The sequence below is a fragment of the Pinus tabuliformis genome, chromosome 5_2, assembly GCF_031772625.1.
Source record: "Pinus tabuliformis cultivar Carrire ecotype Pingquan chromosome 5_2, CPIR1, whole genome shotgun sequence".
In the NCBI taxonomy this organism is placed as follows: Eukaryota; Viridiplantae; Streptophyta; class Pinopsida; order Pinales; family Pinaceae; genus Pinus; species Pinus tabuliformis.
This window is the reverse complement of record NC_142306.1, coordinates 1,053,285,941-1,053,301,184: the sequence shown is the minus strand read 5'-3', so window position 1 is coordinate 1,053,301,184 and position 15,244 is coordinate 1,053,285,941. Positions and strand designations below refer to the sequence as shown.

The following is a 15,244-nucleotide window of genomic DNA, read 5'->3' as shown; positions in this document are numbered from 1 at the left end:
TGAGGGTCTTGTTACTTGTATGATGCATGCATTGAGCTCTAGGAGCTCTGGGGACTTGGGGTACTTCTTGGAGCAACAAACGACCATAGGGCGACTCACCCTCCCTTGATGGTGCGTTGTGTACAAGGTGAATGGTTCAGCTTTCCCCTATGATACCCCGTGACGACTAATGGACAGGATGAGTAGTTATCCTGTCGAGGCATCCTACCCATCCAGTCTGGGACTCATGGGAAGTACCTCTCATTTGGCCAATGTGTAGGGAAATGGGGTTAGGGACCATAGTAGTACCGATGGACGCAATGACACATCATGTATCTATCATACTCCCTATCCTAGGATGACCGACATTGATCTGGGATCAATTAGAACTGACTTCGAGTTAGTAAGAGTGATATAGCTCACTCTCTCTTGGAACTGATCTGGGATCAGTATGAGTGGTTTGAGACACTCTCTTGGTATTGATCTCGGATCAACGAAACTGACTTCGGGTCAGTATGAGTGGTTTGAGACACTCCCTTTTGATATTGATCTGGGATCAATTAGAACTGACTTCGGGTCAGTAACAGTGATATAACTCACTCTCTTTTGGAACTGATCTGGGATTAGTAAGAGTGGTATGACACTCTTTATATGGGACTGACTTCAGGTCAGTAGAGAATGGTATGAGACATTCTCGACCAATTCTTCTTCTTCATGGTTCAACAGAGCAGAGTAGAGCAGTGCAGGGCACTGATGGCAGAGATAGTATAGTCTGGCAGATGGATCAGCAGATGGAGTTCTCCCTAGTTGAGAGGGAGTGTTAAAATTGGCAACTAGGGCCAAACTCCATGTGAGTCATCTTATTAATGGCAATTGATATTTTTCTTGGATCCCTCTCATCGAGAGGTGTAGGATTGACCTAAAGATCATCCGATTCTGATAAGTATTCATGGAGATATTAAATTAATTGTGTTATGGGACAATTCGTCAAGGTCGGCCAGCGACAAAATAACCCCCACATGTGCTCAACGTTTTAGTATAAAAGGAGGTGACTTGATAATCATTTGAACACACACTTCTTGTGATCTCTTCCTCTCCACTTGTCTTTGGGTTTTTGGTGGGAGGAAGGGATCCTAAGAAACTGCGCAGCCCTATGGAGAGGATGCCCTAGCTCAACGCTGTCATGGAGAAGGCATGCCCTAGATCTAGATGCAGGCAATGAAGAGAAGGCTCTACGTCCTAATATGGTAGCCTACATGGAAGGAAACTCTTATGGTGGACACAAGTCTATACGTTGTCCATATCAAAGCTGCCCTAAACGTTGTTCATTATATAGCCACCCTAAACATTCTTTGTTTTAGCCGCAGTAAAGAGGGACAGAACAACGTGGTGTTTTAGGGTTGTTTCTAGGGTATGTTTGAGGGGCAAATTGTTGTGAGGGGAGGCCGATACAGCTCCTTAGAGGGCCGAGGCAAGGAGAGGCTAGTTTAGTGTGCATGGATGTGTATTGGGTGCAGAATTCTTTAAGGAAGGGAAGCGTATGGTGTTGTAGATGGGTCGCAGGTCCTAACTCTCTTTGGAGGGCAACCTAGAGTTGTTTAGGGGCGATCTATGCCTAGCACAACAGCTAAGGGTGCCAGCACCTTTTCAAGACTAGGCCGCAACAAAAGGGACACTGTTTGTGTAGGTATTTGAGGGTTGTTGCAGCATGCAAATGCCCTAACCCGAGACAGCAGTTCAACAAACTCGGAGAAGTAATAGTGTCGTGTGTTGGGTCAAAGATGTGACCTGTTTTGGATCAGTTTGTTGAGCAGCAATGGGTACATGATTTAAAGTGTGAGTACATGTTGTACAGTGCACATAGGAGCAACAATGCATAGCATGTTGTACAGTGCAGCATAGTACACATAGGAGCAACAATGCATAAGCATGGTGTAGATCAGTGTTGCTGGACATTGGTGTAGCAATGGGACAACATGTTAATAATGGACATATAGCAGCAACAAGAATGTATTGCAGCAGCAGGATGATGAGGTATTGCAGCATGCATTTGGGTGCAACATAGTGCAATGAAGAGCTCAGCATAGTGCAGCAATACAGTGATGGGTACAGTGATGATTAATGAAGCATGACAGATGCAGCATAGTGATGGCACGTGCAACATGATGATGAGGTGCAGCACAATGATAGGTGATGGAGTCACCTTGGAGAATCAGTTGAAGCAGCATATCTTCAACTGAGTTCAGCTACCTCATGTATCATCTTCTTAGAGATGATCTATGCTCTTATTTAGATAAGTCAAATGAACTATAGAAGAACATATAAGAAGAATTGATCAAGGGTTTCCCCACATTAGGGTTTGTCCCTGGCTAGCGCCACATCTTGTGTCCTCTTGTCTTGGCTTGTCTTCTGCGATTTATCTTTATGTTCTATCTGCAATTTACTATTATGCTAATGTGATTGCTAACTTGGAAAAGATATTGAGCTAACTGTGAAAATTGAAATAAATTGCTCTAAGCATAGAGCATACCTAAAAATAACACAGAGGGAGTGATGCAGAGCCTCAGCACAGTGCTTGAATGGCGTAGTTTCTGCCAAGGCAAAAATCTGTCGGAAAAGAGCAAAGACACATAGAAGGGGAATTTTCTCCTCATAGAACTTTTTGCCAAAAAGTTTGAATTTCTCACTTGCTAGGCAATTGAGCAAAGTGTTGAGCAGTGACTAGAAGAGTCAGTTCGACAGTTGGGTGAGATAGCATCACATGGGCTCAGAGATCAGGACAGGTTGGAAGGAACTTCGAACTATGTCATATGGAAGACCAGAATCTTAGTTGTTCTGGAGGAGTACGATCTCGAAGCCTACGTCAAAAGTCTTGTAGTTGTCCCTGCTGACAATGATCAAAGCAAGAAGTACAAGGTCCAGCAGGAGAAGGCAAAGAGGCTCATTCTCGATGGAGTTCGAGATCATGTGGTCTCACACTTGCAGGGAAAGGATATAGCGCGAGAGATGTGGGAAGCCTTGTCTTCACTGTATGAATGCTCTTCTGAATAACGGAATATATACCTAGAACAGAAGTTGCAGCGGACATTGATGCAGAAAGGAGAAGGGGTTAACTCCTATCTTCAACGTCTTCAGGACACTAGAGACCAACTTGCTACAGTGGGGTCTACTCCTTAGATTACTGCGATGGTAAGGATAGCCCTAAATGGAGTCTTAGATGAATGGCAAGTCTTCATCCAAAGCATATTGGGTACGGAAAGACTACCTTGATGGGAGGAGAAGTGGGCAACCCTTCAACAGGAGGAATTAAGGAGGGACCTAGTAAAGGTCAACCTCAATGGCAGCAGTGGGAGTGGCACGAAGACAAAGGAGGAGGAGGAGAACGCAGCTCTAGCATCGAAGGGGCAGCAGAAGCGAAAGCGGAAGGAGGACATTTCGAAGGTGAAATGTTTCAGATGTGGCGAGATGGGCCACTTTGCATCCCAGTGTCCTTTGAAGCAAAAGGATAACGATGAGAAACATGATCCTAAGGCTGCTTCAGCAAAGATTGATGAAGATGAGTTTGCCATGAGTGCCCACGCATCTCCAGGAGGGAGATGGGGCAATATTGAGCTGTAGTCGAGAGGACTACATACGGGCAAGATCCTTGAGGAGTCCACCTCTTGGATCAATTCCTTACTACGGGTGCCCAAGATTCAACAGTAGCGAGATGGACTTAGTGTGAGATGATGCAGTGGATTGTTTGGAGAGATAGATGCAGTAGCCAAAGACCAGACACTGATCAGCACAGAGCAAGGTTGGCATCAATGCAGATGCCACAGTGTAGAAGTCAGCAGCAGCGTACAAGTTTCAGAGGGTCAGAGACTAGAGCAGTCAAATTCCAACATTCATGGTATTATGCTTAACACAGTGAAGTTCAATTAATTTTGGATGTTTTTCAGTTGCTTCTCTCAGCAACTGAATTGCAGTACCAATGTAGTGTTAGCAGTGGTAGTGTTAGCCTAAGTCACCGGGTTCGGCGAATTTAATCCTAGGGATTCGAAATTCGTCGAACTTCAACCGAATTCGAATTTGTTCAATCAGGTTCGCCGAACAAAATGACGAACTCGAACCCGAATTCGAACCTCGAACTTAATCGCCGAACTTCATTAAATTCACCATTAAGTTCATTGAGGTTCGATTTAATATGGTCTTAAAAAAATGATTTTTATATGGGCCCATCTAAGTTAGGGTTTCGTTTTTTTCGCTGTTTAAAAATTTTAAAAAAATTGTCGTTGTTTATGTATGCCGCGGAGGGTGGGTTTGGTTTTGTTTTATTTCACAAATCAAAACACAGTGACAGCGGCACTCTCCCGCGGGTTTTGTTTTGTTTTATTTCATAAATCCAAAACACAGTGACAGGCACAGTGTCGCTCTCCGCGGGTTTTGTTTTGTTTCATTCCACAAATCGCACGACGTTGCACACATACACAGCCTCGGCCCTCTCGTGACCATTGACAGAGACGTTGCAGGCATACACAGCATCGGCCCTCTCGTGACCACTGACAAAGAAGTGAGTCGCCATTGAGCAGTGACAGCACTAGCAGTAGCACTGAGCGGCGAGCGCACACTGCACCGCAGGTCGACAGCATCCAGACTCCAGTCTCCCCATCCCGTAAGCAGCCTTCAGCAAGCCGCACCATCCAAACTCTAGCCTCCAAGTAAGTCAAAAATTAAAATACACATTTTTTTTATCAGTTAAATACAATTTATCAGTAAGTCACAAATTACAATTTACTAGTATTTTTTAATATAGTGTCTGGACTCTCAAGCTTCAGCCTGAGAGATCCAAACTCATTAAATTTATTTTATAAACTATAGTTTCATAATTTCATTCTACAAAAAAAATATAAAACCAATTAAAATGTAAATTAAAAAAAAATGCACACATTTCAGGCTTCAAGTCTTCACCTCAGTCTTCAAAAATCAGAAGTTTAGAACCTTCAAATTTCAATGGCACCCCCAAAATCAACTGTTGTAGCATGGAATTTTATCAAAAAAAGAGGGGAAAAATCTTTTTTGTCAACTATGTGGACATCAATTCACTAGCTCTTTAATTAGAGCAATGGATCACCTTGTCAGTATTAGCAATGGAAGTGGAGATGGTGTTGAAGGCTGCACTAAGATCTCTGATGAACAAAAAACCGTAGTGGAGAAAGACTATTTCACTTCAAAGATGGAAAAGAAGAAAAGGGAAAATAAGAGGCAACAAATTAAGAGAGAGATTGCCATGTCTTCCTCCAACAACATTAATTCAATCTCAACCATTGGTGGATCAAGTTTTACTCAAGTAACAACAAGTGGAACCAAAACATTAAATCAATTCTAGAAACTTGTTGAGAGACAAGAAGTTGATGATGTTGTTGCAGAATTCTTTTATGCATGAGCAATTCCCTTTAATGTGGCGAGGAATCCATATTTTAAAAATGTAATTAAAAAGGCCATTGATTTTGGGAAGGGATATGTTCCTCCCAGATCTGAAGCTTTAAGGACTTTGCTATAGAAAACAAAAGACAGAGTGACAGGAAAGTTGGTTCAAATTAAAGAGTCTTGGAAGCTTACAAGATGCACAATTTTGAGTGATGTTTGGTCAAATTTGTGTCATCGCCCATTGATCAATGTGCTTGTTTATAGTCCTCAAGCGGTACTTTTCTTTAAGGCAGTAAATGCAATTGATCAAGGGAAGACATCAGACTTTATTTTTGCAATTTTGGATGAAGCAATTCAAGAGGTTGGGGAGAAAAATGTGGTCCATGTTATTACAGATAATGCATCAAATTGTGTTGGTGCAGGGAAGTTGATTATGGAAAAGTATAATCACATTTATTGGACCCCTTGTGCAGCTCACTGCTTGGATTTAATGTTGCATGACTTAGCCAAATTTCCTTGGGTTAATGAGACAATCCGAAGAGCCAAAACAATTGCAAACTTCATCATCAACCATCGTCTCACTTTGAGCATATATAGGAAGAATGCATCAAAAGAGTTGTTGAGGCCTTGTGATACAAGGTTTGTCACTTTTTATGTTACTCTGAAAAGAGTTTTTGAGAAAAAAGCAAGCCTAAGAGTTGTTTTTTGCAATCGGAGTGGGGGCATCTCGACATTGGCAGAGGGGTTTCCAGGAGGGAAATCGAGGCTTAGAGGGAGTCACACCGAGAACTTCCAAGAAGGAAGTAGATGACCAACAAAATGGCAGTGAACAGGGTAAGAGACCATGATAGACTGGACGGAGCCTCAAACTTCGTAGTCTGGAAGGCCAGAATCTTGTTTGTTCTAGACAGGAATCGTCTCAAGCACTTATCCTTAAAGACAATAGTGATCCCAATTGACCCGGTTGAGAACGACAAGTACGAGGAGGAAATGGCGAGGGCCAAGAGCATCATCCTTGACGAGGTCAAGACGAGGTCAAGGACCATGTAGTACCACATATTGCTGAAAAGGAAACGGAAAATGCGATGTGGGAAGCCCTGACGAAATTGTATCAACAAACTTCCGTGCAGAGGAAGATGCTACTAGAAAATCAGCAGCGGTCGTACCAAATTCAGAAGGGAGAACAGATTGACACCTTCCTCAATTGATTGAAGCAGATCCAGGATCAGCTGACTTCCATAGGGGCCACGCCGAATCAAGAATTAGTGGTGAGGTCAGCCCTAAACGCAGTCTCAGAAGACTGGGAGGTGTTTGTCCAGAGCATACTGGGCAGGTAGACCCTTCCAAATTGGGAGGAACTGTGGACAGCGCTTCGCCAAGAAGAGATCAGAAGGCTGACCAAGGCAAGAAGCAGGGCCAAGGGGGTCAGAATCAACAAGGAAGAGGAGGATGTTGCCCTAGCATCTAAGGGAAAGCAGGAGAAACGGAAGAAGAAGGACCTCTCCAAGGTCAAATGCTTCCACTGTGGGGAACTGGGTCACCATGTGAGCCAGTGTCTGAGGAAGAAGAGCAAGGGAGAGGCTTTTGAGACCAAGGCTGCGCCAGCAAGGGCGGAGAAGGAAGTGGAGACAGATGATGACTGTGCCATGAGTGCTCACACGCCACTTGAGAGGAAGTGGGGAGACATCAAGTTGTAGTCAAATGGACTACAAGCGATGAGGGGAAGGATCCTCGAGGTACCCAGCCTCTTGGATTATACCTTGCTACGGGAGCCCTGAAGAGGAGTAGCAGTACTGGCGGATGTCACTAGAGACAGATCCAGATGGAGCGACAGAGGGAGCTACAGTGCAGGAGTCCCAGGCCAGCGTGAGGCAGCAATGCAAGATGCATGGAGTTGTTGCAGCAGCACAGAGGTCAAAGAGGGAGCACTTGTCAGTGACAAAAGGAGTTTCAGCATCGTCGGTGTCTCTAGCCTAACAGAGAAGTCAGAGTTGGGAGATCAATTACTTACTTCTCAGTAACTGAGTTACAGTGTAGCAGTTAGCAGTGGCAGTGCTATGGGCAGCACGATGCAACATGATGAGAGGGGTTGCCATACGGATGCAGTAGTCGCAGTGGCAAGGCCATGGGTAGCAATACATGATGCAATTGTACAAAGGATGTTGGGCAGCAGGCCTAGCATCAGCACCAGGACCGATGCCGGATGATTGAGGTGATGCTCAATGAAGAGTAGTACTCAAAAATGAGTTGCTTACATTGGACCCCAATAATTTTTCTTCCAATGAAGATTTTTTGTCCAAGTTCAAGACCCTTAGACTTCTCTTGGAAGGTGTTAAGGTTAAGAGAGAAGATGGTAACCTTATCTATTCCATTCTTACTAAGTTGGGACCAGCCTACTCTGTGTTTGTTTCCACCTTCCATTCTACAAGAGAAGCCTTCATTTCTCAAGGACAAGACTACAAGTCCCCTTCCTTTGATGCCTTTTGTGATTCTTTAATAAGAAAACAAGAAAAACTCTTACATCTTGGTCTTCTTAATCTTGGAAATTCTTCTAAGAAGCCTTAACCGCAAAGCAGCAACCAAATTCAAAGAATCCTAAGAAGTCGTATCCTAAAAAGAATGGTCCTAAGCCATTTCAGTCTCAAAATGAAAAATCATTTCAACAAAATGATAATGCAAATAAAAACAAAGGGAAGAAGACTAATAGACATTGCCACTTTTGTAATCGAGATGGCCACTTAGAATCCAAATGCTTTAAGAAGATGGAAGCCTTGGAAGCAGCAATGAAGAAGCATAACATCCATTTGGAGCACTCAACAACTTCAACTTCATCTTCAAGAATAGCACTTTCTGTATGTGGTTGTCAAGCATATCGGTCTGGATATGCACTAAATGTATCTTCTTCTTCTCATTCTCATGAGTGGCTCATTGATTCTGGAGCTTCTTATCAAATGGCCAAAAACAAAGCCATGTTTTCTTCTTTAAATGATTGTAACACCAAAAATATATATGTTGGTGATGATAGATCTCTTAGTGTTGTAGGGATTGGAATTGTTCATATAGACAATGGTCAATTCAGTGATGTATTATGTGTTCCAACCTTATCCTGCGACCTTCTATCTGTATATCAGATAACTCATTCAGGTGAAGGTAAAATCATTGAATTTTCACCTCGCGATATTGTAATTAAGGACCTAAGAGATCCTAAACAGATTTTAGCTACTCGCGTTGCTGATGATTCTACAAGGTTGTATAAGTTTAACAACTTTGGGTCATCAAATCTTCCCTCCGTATTTGTTGCTCGTAATGATGAAGTGAGAAAACTTTGGCATGAGCGATTTGGTCACTTAAACTATCGCTCCCTTCAGAATCTACGTAAAGAAAATGTGGTGACAGGTCTTCTAATGGTATCTTGCAGAGATGGTGTTCGTTCCGAATGTGTACTCGGAAAACATCATCAGGATGGTTTTGAAAAACGTGCCTTTTGGCATGCCTCAGCCCCTTTACAACTTGTGCATAGTGATTTATGTGGTCCACTTCCAGTTGTTTCATTCTCTGGCTACAAGTATTTCTTAACTTTAATTGATGATTTCTCCAGATGCACTTGGGCATACTTCTTAAAACTCAAGAGTGAAGTATTTAACATGTTCTCGGCCTTTAAGGCCTTTGTTGAAAAACAATCTGGACATCAAATCCTTAAGCTAAAATCTGATAATGGCAGAGAATATGTTAACAACAAATTCATCAACTTTTGCACTGAGAATGGAATTCAAATGCAACATACTGTTCCATATACTCCACAACAAAATGGTGTAGCTGAAAGGAAGAATCACACCTTAAAGGAAATGGCCAATTGTATGCTTCAATCTAAAGGACTTAGTCTTAATTTTTGGGCAGAAGCAATTAACTGTGCAAATTACATAATAAATCACACTCCTACTAAGGTTTTACATAATATCACTCCAGAAGAAGCATGGAGCTCAATTAAACTAGATGTAAGTCATTTTCGTGTTTTTGGAAGTGAAGCATGGGCCCATATTCCAAATGAGAAACATAAAGCTTTAGAACCTAAGAGTGAAAAATGTATTTTTGTTGGATATTCTGAAGATGTCAAAGGATACAGACTTATTCCACTTAAGTCCAAAAATGTTATCATTAGAAGAGATGTAAAGTTTGTTGAAAATATATCGGCCTACGAGCCTAGTTCGGCGGATGTGCCACCTCTCTCTATCCCTTCTACTTCTGAAAATATTTCTTCTTCAGATGATGATAGTGAGGATGACAATCCTCCCCCACCTTCTCAGGATCCTCCTTCAGCTCCTCAGCTTCCAAAATGGGTTCGTGCTACTCGGGATGCAGCAGGTGCTCTTGTCGGTGATCCTACAGATCAGCGACGTACACATTCTCAGTTCGATAGAGCCTCTTCTTTACTAGCTCAAGCTTCAGCGAATTATGATCCTGACACCTTTGCAGAAGCTTCAGGCCATCCAAATTGGGACGCAACTATGAATGAAGAATATCGTTCATTATTGGAAAATGATACATGGGATCTTATTCCCCTTCCAAAGGGATGAAAATTTGTTAGATGCAAATGGGTTTACAGAACCAAGTATGGACCAAATAGAAAAGTTGATAAACATAAAGCTCGTCTTGTTGCTAAGGCTTTTTCACAAGTTGAAGGCATTGACTATACTGAAACCTTCTCCCTTGTTGCCAAAATGAACTCTATCCACCTTGTTCTTTCCCTTGCTGCCTCTTTCAAATGGGAAGTCCATCAAATGGATGTCAAATATGCCTCTTGCATGGGGCCTTGCATGAAGAAATCTATGTGGAACAACCTATTGGCTTTATACAAATAGACTCCAGCCTTGTATGTCGGCTTAGTAAATCCCTTTATGGTCTCAAGCAAGCCCCTTGGGCTTGGTATGCCAAAATGGATAGCTTTCTTTTAGAAACTGAATTTGCTAGGTGTCAATCTAACAATACTGTCTACACCAAGAAAGTGGGCAAGTCTCTTATCATTCTTGTTCTTTATGTTGATGATCTTATCCTTACTGGCAATGATCCCAACCTTATAAACCATGTGAAGTCTAGCCTTAAAAAGAAGTTTGAAATGACAGACTTAGGACATTTGCATTATTTTCTTGGTCTTCAAGTCTTGAAATCCAAGGAAGGTATTTCCCTTTCCCAGTCCAAGTATGCATGTGATCTTCTACGCCATTTTCACATGGAAGATTGTAAGCCAACCCCTTCTCCAGATCAGTTTGGAGCCAAACTTTCAGTCACTTGTACTTCCCCTAAATTTATGCTACTTTATACCATCAACTTGTAGGAAAACTTTTCTATCTGACCCATACTCATCCTGACCTTTCCTTTGTTGTTGGCCTTATTGCTCGGTTTATGCAAAACCCACATGAAAGTCATTGGAAAGCAGCTAAAAGAATACTTCGTTATGTTCAAGGTACAATTCAGTTTGGGATTCATTACAGTGCAGAAGCATCTCCTCTATTGGTTGGTTTCACTGATTCTGATTGGGTTGGTGACCCTGATGATCGGAAGTCTACTACAGGTTATGTGTTCACTCTTAGTTCAGGACCTATTACATGGGCTTGCAAGAAACAAAGTGCCATTTCTCTTTCTTCAGCAGAAGCAGAGTATCGTGGTGTCGTAGAAGCTAGTAAGGAAGCCCTGTGGCTTCGTCAGATCCTGTCAGAGTTTGGCTTTTAGCAGCAGCATCCGACTACACTTTGGTGTGATAATCAAAGTGCCATTCAACTATGCAAAGATCCAGTCCAACATTAGCACAGCAAACACATTGAACTGAACATGCACTTCATCAGAAAGCTCATTCACGACCACGTTCTTGAAGTGCAATATTGTTCAACATATGATCAAGTTGCAAACATCTTTACAAAGGCTCTCACAAAGACGAATTTTACTAAACTTCAATTTATGGTTGGAGTTCAGGAAGTTGTCACTAAGGGGGGATAGGGTCTAATGCCTCCTTCCTTCTCTTATTGTGTCATATTTGTACATCCTTCAATCCTATCCCAAGTTGTTCTTAAGGGGGGATGTTAGGATATTCCGACACATAGGAAATAGTTAAGTATAACTTGGTCTAGTGTAGAGTTAGGTAAAGTGTGTTTTTTTACTATGTACTTTTGTAACTTACAATCCGATGGTCACGATATGTAGTGATCCGACGGTTCATTCTCTCCTCAGTATTACCAACACTTGATCCGTGGCTTAACACCCGATTGGTCCAATCTCTATTTAAAGAGCATGGAGGGTCATTTGTAGTGTAACCGTTCATGAGAGAAGCTTATGTAAATTTTCATTCTTTTATTAATAAATTGCCTGAAGTGGCAGCGTTGGCTCAGGCCGAGGACTGTTTCCCTCTTTGAGGGTTTTAACCATGTCAACAATACTAGTGTATTGATCTGTGATCTGTTTGTGAGCGGTGTCCTTTGGTGTTTTGTCTGAGGAACTTACCCTGTAAATTCCTACAATATGGGTGAGAATGATCTAGAAGGCGGATCAAGTCAAGTTTTAATCTTAACCGTTGATTAAAGACTTAATCTCGGTCGTTGAAGTCTCAACGAGAAAAGTATAAGGAGGAGGCTTGGGGTTCAGTTAGAAACAGACAGAGAGAAGGAAATCGATTTTCTGAGGTGAGAAGTTCTTAGGAGGAAAATCAATTAGGGAGATCTTGCAGTTGAGGGGCAGGGATAGTAGCTTCTGGAGAGAGTGATTCTCAACTGGATATACATCAACAGAGAGAGGCAGTAAGTGATCCAGAGGCCTTGACGCAGGGCCAAAAGTGCCACGCAGAAGTGACACAGGGTTAGTTTCAACAGCCAGATGCCGGGGTGTGAGATCGAGAGGCTGAGAGCAGTGACTCTAGGCCTCTGACCGAATTCCCAGCTGGGTGACTTAGTGCCTGCAAGGGTTGACGCTGGGACAGCATAGAGGCAACGCAAAGCTAGCATAGTACCTGCCAAGGACATCTCATCCAGTAGTCGGAACAGTCATAACTTTTTCTCAATGATTGTGTGAGGTAACTCACAAAGCTTCTGCCAGTATTTCTCTTCGTAACTGAATAATCCTGTGAGGTATTCAGTGATGTATTCAGATTTCGCTACTACATAATAATAAAACCGTCAGAGTTGCCGCACCGGTTTTCCCGTATTGGGTTTTTCCGGGGACTATTGTGTCCAAAAATAACTATACCCTATGTATCTTGTTCTTTGCTCAGTTTTATGTTTCATGTAAATCAAATTTAAAGTTGTGTAGGTTGCAGAAGTAATTTGCTTCAGTATTCAAAGAATAACTTGATGAATGAATATTAAAATCAAGTAGGTGAAGTAGATTCAGATTTGCTGCGGTAGGGATTCCTTGAGGATTAGGAATTTTCACACCTATCCACACATGCAGTATATCTAGAAGTTTGATTTGATTGAAGTGGTTGGAGCAAAGCAAAGAAAAGGAGCTTCCTTTGGGAAAAGGTGGGTTGGTGTAAAGGAATAAACTGTATATCAAATAAGAGTTCATAGTGGAAGAAATCAATGGGAGATCGAGCGGAGATTTCGTGATTACCTTGGTCTTTACCATCAATTGAAAAATACATTTTTTGCTCAAGGCAGGGGAAATCTCCCTTCTCAGTGGGAACTTGTTAAAAAAGACTCTTATAAGATATTTGGAAATGCTTCCCCTACTGTCGTCAGTGAAAGAAGTGTTCTTATTCAAGAATGCTTACTCTCCCTTCTCCATGTTGGAAGTTCATTTGATTCAACACCACCATTGTTTTGGTTTTTTTTACCACAAAGAAATTTTCTCGAGTCACCTGCCAGTTTGGAAGGGCATGCACCTGCAAATATGCAGAGAGTATCAGGAGAAAGGTCCAGTTTCCAATCTCATGAAGGCCTATCACCTGGGTCACATACTGGGTTCATTACCAATGATTACAAACACTGTGATAATGAGGAAACTTCTTCTTTCGGGAAGACCATAAGGCTTATTGTTCAAACCCATCCTCATAAATCTTTGAAACAGTTGTTGGAAGCACAACACTATTCATGTGCAGGTTGTTACAAGCACCTTGATGTAGCAAAAAGCCTGATGGAAGAATTTGTGCAAACACTTGGTTGGGGGAAGCCTCAACTTTGTGAATACATGGGACAATTATTCTGCTCTTCATGCCATTCAAACGAAACTGCAGTACTTCCAGCCCGAGTCCTGCAACATTGGGATTTCACTCCTTGCCCTGTTTCTCAGTTAGTGAAGGCATATCTTGATTCCATTTATGACCAGCCAATGCTCTATGTCAGTGCAGTTAATCCTTTTATATTTTCAAGGGTGCCTGTACTAGTGCATGTTATGGAGATGCGGAAGAAACTGATTAGAATGCTTTTATGCATTTGTTGCCCCTATTGAGCTTCTATACAACGCAGCCTTGGATCACAGCGATATCTTATTGAGAGTAGCGACTTTTTTGCTTTGCATGATCTTGTGGACTTTTCAAACGGTGCATTTGTTGCTCTTCCAAGTTTGATGGAGACACCATCCAAAAAATCTATGTTCATATTACACAGCAGTGTTCCATCTGTCGAGAAGTGGGAGAATTGTGTGGTGCTCACTTAAAGTGTGGAAAACGCTCAAGCCTCATCTTTCCTTTTCAGGATGGTGAAGTGATGCGTTGTGAGTCCTACGATTTTGTATTTCATCTATCCTTTTAGGACCATCGAAGCTTGCTCCGCAGACTCGACCCGACCACCTATAACAGTGCAACCACCATCGACACTTACTGCTCTACCATCGTGGTTTCTCCACCATCGAACCATGTATAACCCGTCCTTCCACCCGACGGTCTATGCCTTGGTCAACCGTTACCTCATTCCACCGTGACGGTTCATTCATTCGTATAACATAACACATAATACATAACATTATAGTGGGGTCAATATATTATTGATAATAATATAGTTAAATTAATTTTATAATTTAATTTTATAATTAAAATAAATAAATTATTACAAATAAAATTATTATTATATTATTATATAATAAAAAAAAAAGACAACCCTGGTTCAAAACAGAGTTACCAGCGAATTATACAAGTTGAGCTACTAGTGACGATGAGTTACATATGCCGAGATGACAAAACACAAGTGAAGAAAATTGTTCAGGATTAAGGTGAAGGAAACTGCCGACAATAAGCTTTGAGGACAAAGCTTTTGAAGGAAGGGGCAATGTTACGAATATAAATTACCTAAAATAAAATGAATATAAATAATGTAAATAATACATAATCAAATATTGATTATGTTAAATAGTCATTAAGTTAAGTGAAAAGGTATATCTAAAAGACATGCCCAATCGTGAAGGGACACCTGCCTAGTATATAAGCAGGTCCTAATTGTAACATTCTACATCACTTGTACATTATATATATATATATATATATATATATATATATATATATATATATATTATAATTAATAAATTATTATTATAAATACCTTTGTGTATTTTTACATTATAGTCAACAAACCATAAGTTTTGTTGCTTCATTTACTTTGTCACATGAAATGTTGTTGGGATTTTTGCTACGTAAGTCTAAAATTTACTGCTTTTCCATGCGAAATTGTGGACTTTTTGATCTTTTGTAATGTTGCCTCATTGCATGGGCCATATATGAATGGGTGAATGTTCCTAGAGATTATTGTTGTTGAATATATCTTGATAAGTCATCAATTATTGCATATCAAAGTATAAAGACCTTAAGTAGTTGCTCTCATGCCCTAATGCCATGCGAAGTTGCTTGAAGGCCTCCTTGATTGGGTAAATCTTTTCCAAA

General features: G+C 41.3%; 1 protein-coding gene and 1 pseudogene across 1 annotated transcript in view; one reads left to right on the top strand and one right to left on the bottom strand.

The window, feature by feature from the left end:
- Positions 1 to 15,244, bottom strand: part of LOC149162853 (basal transcription factor complex subunit-like protein) — a 232,251-nt gene that overhangs the window by 202,350 nt on the left and 14,657 nt on the right. The window lies entirely within an intron of this gene.
- LOC149162854 (uncharacterized) lies at positions 13,264 to 14,123 on the top strand (annotated as a pseudogene).